This window comes from Petaurus breviceps, unplaced genomic scaffold (genome assembly GCF_028583685.1).
Source record: "Petaurus breviceps papuanus isolate PSGF00001 unplaced genomic scaffold, PetGlider_PUasm1.0 76, whole genome shotgun sequence".
In the NCBI taxonomy this organism is placed as follows: Eukaryota; Metazoa; Chordata; class Mammalia; order Diprotodontia; family Petauridae; genus Petaurus; species Petaurus breviceps.
This window is the reverse complement of record NW_027186473.1, coordinates 32,617,714-32,631,176: the sequence shown is the minus strand read 5'-3', so window position 1 is coordinate 32,631,176 and position 13,463 is coordinate 32,617,714.

Here is a 13,463-nt window from a genome sequence, read left to right as displayed (position 1 = left end):
TGGCTTCCAGCTCATGGTGGTGAAGGTGCAACTTCTTTCTGTTGTCCCGGATCCAGGTTCATCCAACACTGGCAGCCACCCCGCAGTGTCCAGGCCAAGTCTCTACCTTTGTTACCCCCATGCTACCCAAATTTGACCCAAACAAAATTAAAGTTGTGTTTAAGGTGCACTGGTGGTGAAGTGGATACCATATCAGCTCTGGCCCACAAAATTGGTCCCTTGGGTTTGTCTCCCAAAAAGCTTGGTGATGACATTGCCAAGGCAACCAGTGACTGGAAAGGGCTAAGGATCACAATGAAGCTTGTCATTCAGAACAGACAGGCTCAGATTTAGGTTGTGCCTTCTGCCTCAGATCTAATCATTAAAGCACTAAAGGAATCTCCTCAAGACAGAAAGAATCAGAAAAATATTAAACATAATGGCAATATCAGTACTGATGTGATTGTCAGCATATGAGGCACCGGTCCCTGACAAGAGATCTCTCTGGAAACATTGAAGAGATACTTGGGACTGCCTAGTCAATCTGTGGGCTGCAACATTGATGGCCAACATCCTCACGATGTCATTGAAGACATCAGTAGTGGTGCTGTTGAATGCCCAGCAAGTTCGAAGCTACAAAGGAGACTATTGCAATAAATTTAACATTTGACAACATTATATATACATACATACATATATATATGGATCTATTTCACTGTGATATATTCCTGGAAGGATGGGTGGGATTAACGTTTTCAAAGTAAATGTAATTTTATCCTTTCCTATATTTTCAATTTGCTCTTTTGCAACTTTGTACAAATTGTAGTGCCACTACCAATGAGTATGATTATATTTTCTCAAAGCTCTTCCAACATTGTGTTTTCTTTTTAATTTACTTTTGCTTACTTAATAGATATTTTCATTCAAAAAAGTTGTTGAAGGCTATGTATGTTGAAAAGTGTAGGGGATGGTCTGGAGTCTGGGCACACTCAAGAACTTTATGCTGGCTCAAAGCAATCAGTTACTGTACGCTAGTCCTATGTAGATGTCTGCAACCATATTGTTTGGACCAGGAGACAACAGATACATTTTGATACTAAAAATTAAGAATAGATGGTGGTGACCTCAGCTCTAGACTGAGACAGCTTTCTAGCCCAGATTTTGTTTTCTTCTGTGGCATCACTGGCACCTTTGTCCTGGCCCATTACAAACAGGTCCCTTTTTGTAATGGGCCAGGAAAAATGGCCTATGTCTTCTTTATCTGAAGATATTCTGTTTGCTTTAGCTGTCATAGAGAGCAATGGCAGATGGGTCATCAAGAGTCTTTGTCCATGTAGAAGCCTCCCCATCTGTTTTTTCCTTGGCCGGTGATGTAGAATCTTGGTATTCTATTTCTACCATGTGGTATCAATGGAAGGATGCCTCTTCTGAGCAAAAAAAAAGACAAATGCATTTGTGTTTCTAAATAAGAGTTTTCAGGGCTCTGTGATTTGCAAGCTTCAGAGAAAATCTAGGGGAAAATAGAGAGACATACTTGGGAACAGCAAAAAAAAAAAAACCACAAAAATAGTGAAAAATATATTTCTTTATATAGCCAGATATATTATCCCAACTTTCTTTCTATCTCTTGTTCTGACAGCAATCAAATCAATATTTTCTAGGCCCTTGAAAAGAAATATTACCTGCCCATCCATAATCCTGATGACTCAGTGGCTCAGAACTGCTTTCCCTGATAATTACTTCATAATAAGGATTATCTTCTTTTATTTGAATGTAGGTTCAGCAAAGATGGCAGAGTAAGAAGTCAATTGCTGTCACTTTCTCACATTGACCTCTAACAAGAATAAAAAATAGTGCCCCAGGAAATATCCTGGAAAAGCAGAGCCAACAGAAAGATGGGGTGGAGCAGTCAGGGATTGGCAAGAAATTTCACTCTCACTATGGTAAAAGGGGAACACATTCTAGGACAGGGCTATGCCTTAGCATAGCCAGGGGATTCAACAGACTGCAGCTTATAGAAACACTATTTGCTTAGGTGCAGCCCCAGTTGGACAGGCATCTCTCATTAACCAAGCATACCTATGCCCTTGTACAGTTCCTGGCAGGAAGGGATCCTCCAGCAGAGCACTTCCATATCCTCCAACCTAGCCCTGGAAGGGCAGGCTTCCTCCAGCAGCCTTGTAACCTCTAGTTGCGAGAAAGTGAGGTTCTGGCACAGAAAGCCAGTGACCAGACCCTTTGCCCCCAACAGAATAAGAGAGTGGCTCGTGTGCTCCAGCAGCTGAACTAAACTTTAAAACTCAGGAAATGGTTGAAAAATATGAACAAAAAGTAAAAACAAACACTTCCCATAGACATTTCTCTGGGGACAGGGAAGATCAAAACACAAATTCAGAAGGGGACACCATTGTCAATTACCTACATCTGAAATTTCAAAAAGGAATATGAATTGGTCTCCAACCTCAAAAGCCTTCTTGGAAGAGCTCAAGTAGCAATCAAATAAGAGAGGTACAATAAAAACTGGGGAAAGGAATGAGAGGTATGCAAGAGAGAGTCAACAGCTTGGAAAAAGGACAAGAGTTGATTGAAGCAAAAATTACTCAAAAACTGCAATTGCTCAACTGAAAAAAAAATCCACAGAAGAAAATAACTCCCTTAAAAAGTATGAAGGAGAAGGGGCAGCCAGGTAGCACAGTGAGTAAGAGCACCGGCCCTAGTGTCAGGATGACCTTGAGATCAATCCGGGCTCAGACACTTAGCACCCACCCAGAAACACCTGGCTGTATAACCTTGAGCAAGTTACTTAACCCCAATTGCTTAGGGGCAGCCAGGTGGTGCAGTGAGTAAGAGCACTGGCCCCAGAGTCTGGATGACCTGGGACTGAATCCGGGCTCAGATACTTAGCACCACAACCAGAAATAACTGGCGGTGTAACCTTGAGCAAATTACTTAACCCCAATTGCTTTAAAGAAAAAGTATGATGGGAAAAAATAGAAAGGAGGTCACATATTAACTAAAGAATACAATTATTTAAAAATTATAATTGGGCAAGTGGAAGCTAACAACTCTATGAGATATCAAGAATCAGTTAAAGAAAATCAAAAGACTAAAAAAATACAAGAAAATGTAAAATACTTCATTGGAAAAAAAAAACTTAACTGAAAAATAGATACAGCAGGGATAATTTATGAATTATTGGTCTACCTGAAAGCCATGATAAAAAAAAAGAGCCCAGACAGCATCTTTCAAGAAATTGTTAAGGAAAGCTGTGCTGATGATCCTAGCACAAGAGGGTAAGACAGTCATTGAATGAATCCTCCTATCACTCCCTGAAAGAGATAGCAAAACGAATACTCCACAGAATACTGTAACAAATTTCAGAATTATCAGGTCAAGGGGAAAATACAATAAGCAACTGGAAAGAGATATTTTAAATTTAATGGTATAACAGTCAGTATTACACAACACCTAGCTGTTTCTACATTAAAAAATCAGAGGGCTTGGAATATAATACTGAAAGGCAAAGGAATTTGGCTTAAAACTAAGATCCAAATAACCAGAAAAATAGAGCATGATTTTTCAGGGGAGGACATGGACATTAAATGAAATCAGGACTCCCAAACTTTCTTGATTGAAAACAAAAACAACAAAACAACAACAACAAAAAAAAAACAAAACAAAGCTGAACAGAAAATTCAGTCTTCAGATACAAGACTCAAGAGAAAGAAGCTACATCCTGCTAACAGGTACCATAGACATTGAAGTTATATCAACACTAAGCATGTATGCACCAAGTGGTATAGCATGTAAATGCTTAGAGGAGAATTTAAAGCAATTACAGGAAGAAATAGAAAAAAAAAAAGCTGTTTGGTAGGGGACTTCAACCTTCTCCTCTCAGAACTAGATAAACCAAATCATAAAATAAACAAGAAAGAAGCTAAAGAGGTTAATACAATTTTTTTAAAAAGTTACATAATATAGACCTCTGGAGAAAATAGAAAGGAATATAACATTATCTCAGGGTAACATGGCACCTACTCAAAAACTGAACATTTCTTGGGGCATAAAAACCTCACAACCCACTGGAGAAAGGCAAAAATATTAAATGATTCCCTTTCAGATCATCATGCCCGAAAAAATATGTAATAAATGGCCATGGGAAGGTGGATTAAAAATTAATTTTAAACTAAATAATCCAGTTCTAAGAAATTAGTGGATCAAAAAACAAATCATGGAAGCAATTAGTATATACTTATACACTAACATCATCCAAGAGAATAAGAAGAATGAGGAAACATACCATGATTATATATCTCTTATGGGATGCAGCCATAGCAGTTCTTGGGGGGAAATTTTATATCTCTCAATGCTTACATGAATAAAATAGATAGAGAAGAGGTAAATGAATTGGGCATGCAACTAAAAAACCTAGATAAAGGACAAGTTAAAAATCATCAGTTAAATACCAAACAAGTTTTGTATATCTAAAGAGAGATAAATTAAAATGAAATTAAGAAAATTATTGAACTAATAAATAAAACTAAGAACTGCTTTTCTGAAAAACAACAGCAACACCAACATAGCTAAGTCTTTGGTTAATTTATTTAAAAAAAGCCAAATTTTCAGTATCAAAAATGAAATGGGGGGAATTCACACCAAAGAAGAGGAAATTAAAACAATAATAAAAAACTACTTTACCCAATTTTATGCCAATAAATTTGACAATCTAAGTGAAATGGATGAATATTTACAAAAATATAAATCATCAAGATAAACAGAATAGGAAATAAAATAATTAAATAGCTCCAATTAAAATAAAAAGGAAATTGAACTAGCCCACCAATGATCTCCCTAAGGAAAAAAAAATCTCCAGGGTCAGATGAATTTGCAAGTAAATACTATGAAACATTTAAAGAAAAATTAATTCCAATACTATATAAACTATGTGGAAAAATAGGCAATGAAGGAGTCCTACCATACACTTTTCATGATATAAATATGGTACTTGATCCCTAAACCAGGAAGAGCCAAAACAGAGGAAGAAAATTATAGACTAATTTTCCTAATGAATATACATGCAAATTTTTAAATAATATATTATCAAAGAGATGACAGAAACTTATCATGAGGTTAATACACCAAGACAAAGTGGGATTTATACCAGGAATGGAGGGCTGTTTAAATATTGGGACACATCTTTATAACTGGTCATATCAATAACAAAATTAACAGAAATCATATGATTACCTCAATAGATGAAGAAAATTCTTTTGAGAAAATACAAGATATATTCCTATGGAAAACTCTAGAGAACATAGGAATAAATGAAATTTTCCTTGATATGATAAATGAGACCTATCTAAAACTGTCAGCAAGTAGTATATGTAATAGGCATTAGTGAGAAGCATTTGCAATAAGATCAGGGGTGAAATAAGGATATCCATTATCACCACTGTTACTACGTATTGTACTAGAAATATTTGCTTTAGCAATAAGAGAAGAAATATAATTGAAAGAATAAGAATAGGCAAAGAAGCAAAAAAGTTATCACTCTTTACAAATGATATGATGCTCTATTTAAAGAATCCTAGAGAATAAAGTAAAAAAATTACTTGAAATAAAAAAAACAACTTTAGCAAAGTTACAGGATAGAAAATAAACTCACATAAATCATTGGCCTTCCCACATATTACTAAAAAAAATCCAACAGCAAGAGATAAAAAGAGAAATTACATTTAAAATAAATGTAGAGGTGGCACTGTGAGTAAGAGCACTGGCCCCAGAATCGAGATGACCTGGGATCGAATCTGATTTCTGATACTTAGCACCACACCCAGAAATAACTAGACATGTAACTTTGAGCAAGTTACTTACCCCAACTGCAGAAAAAAATAAATAAAGTAACTGTAGATAATGTAAACTATTTGGGAGTCTACATGTCAAGATTAACTCAAAATCTATATTAACACAATTACAAAACACTGCACAGAAATGAAGTCAGATCCAAATAACTGGAAAAATAACTTCTCATGTAGGTTGAGATAATATAATAAAAATGTCAACTCTAAATCTAGTAAAATATTTTACTTATTCAATGTAATACCAATCAAACACCCAAATAATCATTTTATAGAGCTAAAAAAAATTATAACAAAATTTACCTGGAAGAAAAAACAAAGCCCAGAATATCAAGGGAATTATGAAAAGAAATTTAAGGAATGGTGGCTTAGTCATACCAAATCTTGAATTATACTAAGAAGAAGCAATCATCAAAAGTACTTGATACTGGCTAAGAAATAGGGTATGGATCAGTGGGAAAGATTAGGTACAGGAGACACAGTATTCAATGACTATAGTAATCTATGGTTTAATAAACCCAAAGATTCCATCTTCTGCGATAAGAACTCACTATTAGACCAAAAAAAAAAACTTCTGGGAAAACTGGAAAATAGTATGACAGAAATTAAGCATAGAGCAATATCTTATACCCTACTGCAAGATAAAGTCACAATTGATTCACAATTTAGATACAAAGGCGCAGTGTGGAACTATGAACAAAGAGCTATAAAACTGTTCCTACCATAAGTCTAGAAATACCACTTCTAGAATTGTATTCCAAAAAGATCATTTAAAAATGGGAAAATGACTCATGTGTATGAAAATATTTATAATAGCTCTTTTGTGATGGCAAAGAATTGGAAATCAAGGGGATGCCCATCAATTGAGGAATCTCTGGACAAATTGTGAGATATGGATTTAATAGAATAGTATTGTTCTATAAGAAATGATGAGCAGGCAAAATTCAGAAAAAAAAAACTAAAGAATTATATGAAATCATGCTAAGTGAGGTGAACGGAACCAGGAGAACATTGTACACATGAACAGCAACATTGTGCAATGACTAACTGATAAACTTAGCTCGTCTCAACAATGCAAAGATCTAAGACAAGACTCATGATGTAAAATGCTATCCACATCCAGAAAAAGAAGCATGGAGTCGGAATGCAGATCAGAGCATGGTTTTACTCTCTCTTTTTCTATGTTCCTTCTTTCTTGTGTTTTCTACTATTTGTTCTATTTTTTCTTTACAACATGACTAATGTGAAAATACATTTTATATGAATGTGTTTGTGTTTGTGTGTGTGTGTGTGTGTGTAGAGAGACAACAACAACAATGACAAAAACACACATACAGAAATCTCCACATTTTTCTTTTGCAAAATTGGACTTATTAAACTAAGAGAAGTGACTTTTCAAGATCACACAGTAGCAAGGTGATTCAAAGCATTCTCTGAAACCAGATCCAGTTATCTTTCTATTTAAATACTTGTCTTTAGATAATTGAAAAAATATTAAAATGCATCCTGTAAAGATGAGATTTCACATGTGGATTAACATATTTATATGCATGATTATTCATATAATAAACCATCATTCTTTATTTGACCTTATATTAGGCAACGAGGTATCAGTTTCTTTTACTAATATAAGAAGGTAGGTTTAAAAGTAAAATATGATCCTTATCACCTGCCTCTCAAAAAAAGTTGAATTTTAAAGTTAAAATCATGACAACATGTGGAAATGCTTCACTGAGCCAAAATTCCCATTCCACAGTTATACTCAATCTGGCACATGTATTATTAATATATTATTGACAATTTCCCTTTCATTCATTTTTCTTTATATTTTGAAGGTGCATCAAATACAAACTTAACTAGCTTTATAGAGTAGAAATGATCATATTAGAAAATAAAAGCTTATTTTATTTTCCAGGTTCCTGAGATTTTACTTCTAAAGCATTTGGAACTGCTTTTTGAGGCGGTATTTATTAGAAAATGGGAGGAAAAATTCTCCTTTTAAGAAAATAGTCAATAGAATAGTTACCTTTTGGTAAACAGAGAAATAAAAATAATGTTTGAAGATTATACTATCAGACTTTTCATGACTGCTCTTCAAAATCAAGCAATTTTTTTGCCATTTGAACTCTAATTATACTTCATTTTTAATCTAATTATCAGCTACCTCACCTTGCTGAACTTTTCTAGACAATATTTTCATCAAAACTAATACTATAAAATGACAAAAGAAAGTACAACTTATGCAAAGCACACTATTGAGATGGAAAGAACATATGTGTACAAGGTAATTCGACAATATTACTACCCATCTAAATTGATCATCAAATTTCAATAATTTAAGATGAGAAATAACTTTACCACACAGGCACAAATAGCATGTATGTACACACATAAATGTATATATGTGTATAAGTACACATATATCTCTGTATGTGTGTGAAATTTTCATGTTTTATACCCACATATATTTGTTTTTTATTTCAACATAGGAAACAAATATAAAAAAAATTTATTTGAAACACTGTTGGGAGATTCTTTCAATGCTTTGCTTAATTTATGATGAATATTCTTACAGATAGTGTCCTTGTTCAATGCATTATTAACCACTGATATCAATGTAACCAGGGAATCATTTTGCCATTATCAAATAAGTCCTGCCACATCCTGCCCTAAGTTTCTACCTGTTCATTTTAAATAAGAACACTACAGAATATCAGATTTAGACAGGATGTTTTGAGCCATCTTGCACAGTGTCATGTTGAACTAGAATCTCTTTCCCAACATAGCAATCAAATTTTCTCTTAAAGATTTCCAGTGATGTGAAAGTCACTTTCCTGAGTCATTCCACTCCAAACAGGTTTAGCTATTATTGTTCGAACTTACTTTTTAACAAACTTAGATTTGATTTTATGCATTTTTCACCAGTTTTTCCTAGTTCTCCTCTCTAAGACCAAGCAATTACATTTAACTCCTTGGTATCATGATAGATTTTTAAAATGTAAAAAAAAAAAATCCACCAAATAATGTTTTCTTCATTGTCATAAATATTCCCACTGCATGCAAGCTTTCCTCATTATAGTGACAGCATAGTTTGGCACATAGAATATTTGACTTTAAATCAGGAAGACCTTGGTTTTAAAGTGTTTCTGAAACTGATTATCTCTATCATGATAAGTAAATAATTTACCTTTTGATCTACAGTCTCTTCAAATTTGAAATGAAGATGTCAGGCTTGCCTACCTCACAAAGTTATTTTTAAGTTTTATATGAGGTAATGCATAAAAAACTTTATTAATATTATTTTGAATAAACAACAAAAAATATCATTATCTAGGCTGATCTCCAGACCCTTCAACATTTTCTCACTATCTGATGGATGTTTTCCAGCTTATCAATATTCTTCCTAAAAGGAAGCACTTGGAACTGAACAAGATATGTTCCTTGAACTGAATAGAGTCAAGCCAAGAGTATAACTTTCTTTGTTCTGTACATTGTGAATCTCAGTGCAACCTATAATAGAATTAGATCTTATTAATGAAATGCCATGTGATTGACTCATATGCATCTAGAAAAATCTTTTAAAATATATTTATTTCATATAAGTGATAATTATCTAACCATGCCTATTTTTAAAAAATGATTTTCTGAACCCAGGTGTAGAAATCATTTTTTAAAATTCTTTAAGGAATAAAATTATTTAGTTCTGTAAAACATAACAAACATTTTCAGTTGCATTTTGCCCCTTCATATTTGTCAAGTGAAGCTTCAGGGTATTGTGCATGGTTCCGATATTAGTTTCCACTTGTGTGGTAAGAGTTCAAATGACTTAATTTGTTGCTACATTATAATAGAGCTATCCTTGAAAAAGTGCTGGTGGAGATAAGAGAAATAATTCAGAAGAAAAAATGGGACTTGAGCTCCCTTTTCTTTTCTGGTCAGGTATGACCATTGTCCCAACTGACAAGACAGTTGAAAACATGTTCAATTTTCTAGGTATATTTCAGCCAGGAAAATCTCACTTACTTTTATTTGGAAATCCTAGCTGCTGAATTAGGCTCCAGTAAGTGGCAACAGATTAGTTGAGAAGAAGTTCAATGGCTCAGTAAAGGAAAAAAAAAAAAAACCTTATAAAGAAAACAGCAGCCACTTTGTACTGAAACAATAACCTTTTTGGGACTGAGGCAACAGTTGAGGAGTCAGAGAGGAGCAGCAGTAAGGTACAATGGTTTACTGAGAAACTTATATAATGAAGGGATGTGAGTTGTTCCATAAAAGATGTGACCCTAAAATGATGAGTTTGGTGGGTTTTTTTGTTCATTTGTGTAATATGACTTAAAACTTCATTGAAGTGTGGAAATTAATACTACTTGCTTACACAGAACTTATCCTGAACTTTAGAAATGAAGTGTTCTAGATTCATGTGGGGAACTGAAATAATTGTCCTTGCACTACATTAGGATTCCATCATTGTTCTAACTAGTTAATATTTTGTATTATTATATAGCTATGCAATACATTAATCACCCTTTGCAGCATCATAATATATTCAGATTTATCAAGAATATTTTCTAAGACTTTATCCAAATCATTGCCTTCAGTTTATGAATAGCGCAGGTCTCAGGCAAATCGCTCTCACTCCATAAGGTGTTTCTTTCCATACTGGCTTTGAGCTATTTATATCTCAGGCCCAGTGATCCATAAATTGAATTAAACTGATATCTATTTTTCACATAAACTGTTATTGTGGTAGGTCTTTTTATTTCTTTATTTTGTTCCTAGAAAGTGGCATTATATCTTAGCTTTCTCGTTGGAATCCACAGTACATTTATTTCTACTTATCTGTAGTCAGGGTGATCATCACTTGTAATAACCTTAATGTAATAGTCTTGAAAAGAATTCTGAATGTGGGGAATTAACATTTCTTCATCCTGTTTCTGTCCTCCTGTGTTGTATTACTCATCACTTTCTACTCTCCTCATTTTCTGGAATTTCTATGCCAGATAACTCCCATTACTATCCCTACAGGAATCCCTTTTTTCAATATTTAAAAGAAAGGAGTCAATTGGTATATAGGGTTAAAGAAGAAAAAGGTTAAGAATTTGACTTTTCTTTTTCAAATGCAAAGCCTAAGACTACATGAAATGTTACCATAACTCCTCCTCAAAGAAACATTTGGGGAAGACAAAGAGAAAAAGTTATTGTTATAGATTTGTAAGATTACTACTAACTCTAAATGACATGCCATATCCTAGGCTAAATTAATGTACAAAATTCAATAGAGATTTTCAGAAGTTTAATAAAGAATAAATTGTAAGTCTCTGATCTTTTTTCTTGACATGAAGATGTTCTTATGAATCTTCCAAAAGCCGAGATGGTGGAGTAACCAGTAAACTATCACAACTCTCCCATATTTGTCTCCAAACAACTATAAAATAGCACTGCAAAACAAATCCTCAAAGAGCCGAACCAGAAAAAAAACAGATGTGGTGAAGCGATCTTTTATCTCAAGTGACTTGGAAGATTGGCAAGAAAGGTGTTTTTCACTTGAGTAAAAGGGAAATGCATTCCATTACAGGAAGTCTCCCAGCAAGTCAGTGCAGTGAAGCAAGCCTATGGTAACACCAGTACCCCTCACCCTCAACCCATGTTCCTCAGCATAGCGAGGAAAATGGGCAGACTTCAGCTCTGAGAACCATCATGTGCTTCAGTTGTTTCCTGGGTAAATAGGAAACCTTGAGCAGCCAGACCTCCATGTGCTTTAGCATTGGCCCAAGTGAACAAATAGATGCCAACCTAATAGGAGCATAAGCAAACAGACAGCTGCTAGGCAGGAGTTGCCATGTGCTTCAGCATAGCATCAAGCAAATAGGCAGTCCCCAGCAGCCAGACCACAATGAACTTCAGTGAAGCAAAAGGGAAATGTAGAAATACTCCCAATAACCTAACCACATGCCAGACACCAGCACTAGGACCCACGTTTACTATGAAGTAAGCTGTTAGACCCCTATGGCCTCCAGCAGCAGGAGCCACCCCTCCCCACCTCACCCCCTTAGCACATCTAAAGACATGAGTCCCCTGTGGGCATCAGGGCAACATCAGTCCAGCACCAGGTAAACAGCCAAGGCTTGCAACTCCTGACACAAGAACAGTGCCCCTTCTGCTCTGGGGCAGAGGTCAAATTTAAAAGAATTGAAAAAGGCCAGATTGGACAAGCAAGAAATAGCAAAAAAATCTGACAACAGAAAGTTATTTTGATGACAGGGAAGACCAAGGCAAAAACTCAGAAGAGGACATCAGTGTCAATACACTTATAGGCAAAATCCCAAAGGAAAATAGGAAGCTATCTAAGGTCCAGAAAGAACTCATGGAAGAGCTAAAAAAGGAGCTCACAAAACAAATAAGAGCAACAGAATAAAATATTAGAAAAAGACATGAGAGTGATGCAAGAGAATTATTTTTAAAAAGATTCAACAAATTCGGAAAACACCAGCTTAAAATGTCTACAAAATTCCACTGAAGAAAACAATTCCTTAAAGAGTACAACTGGCCAACAGGGAAAAAAAAGACAAAAGCTGAGGAAAACATTCCTTAAGGGTTAGAATTGGACAAGGGCAGCTAATGTCTCTATGATACTAGAGGTATTAATTGAACAAATTCAAAGAATGAAAAAAAATAGAAGAAAATATAAAATACCTCATTGGAAAAACAACTGACCTGGAAGATGCATTTATTATTATTATTATTAGTTTTTTAAATGCTTTATTAAATTTTGATTTACATCATTCATTTCCACCAGATTTTGAGTTACAAATTTTCTCCCCATTTTTTCCTCACCCACCACCCCAAAATAGCAGTCCCACAGGCTATCCCCTCCTCTAATCTGCTCTCTCCCATATTTTCTCCCATACCCCTTTCAACTTTTAAGTCGATCTCTATGCCCCAGTGACTGTATATCTTATTTCCCAAATACATGTAAAATAGTATTAATAATAGTATAACATATATATACATATATATATTTGAATATTCAATTTTACAGCTTTAAATTCCAGATTCATTCCCTTCCTCCCTTGTCACCCACACTTACTGGAAAGATAAGCAGCTCAGTATAGGTTGTACCTGTGTGGCTAATGCAAAACAATAACATAGTAGATATATTGTAAAAGTTTGACTATATTCCCCTCCCTGTTATCCCACCTCCCACTTGTTCTTTTCTCTATTTTGATACCCTCCCTTTTCAAAAGTGGATGCTTCCAACTTCCCTCCCCACTAGCTTGCCCGCCCTTTCATCATGCTCCCTCTCCATCTCCTTCTGCCCCTACTCTCATAGAGGGTGAGATACCATATTTAGTGTGTATTTCATTCCCTCCTCAAGCCAAATTCAATGGGAATAAGATTGACCCATTCCCTTTAACCTTTCTATTCTTCCCCTACATTGTAACCATTTCTCCTTGCTTCTTCTATATGAGATAGTTTACCCCATTCTTTCTGTCCCCATCCCCTCTCATTATATTTCTCTCTCACCTCTTAGTTTCACCTTTTAAGTATCATCCCTTCCTATTAAATTGGTCCTGTGCCCTCTATCTATCTATCTATCTATCTATCTATCTATCTATCTATCTATCT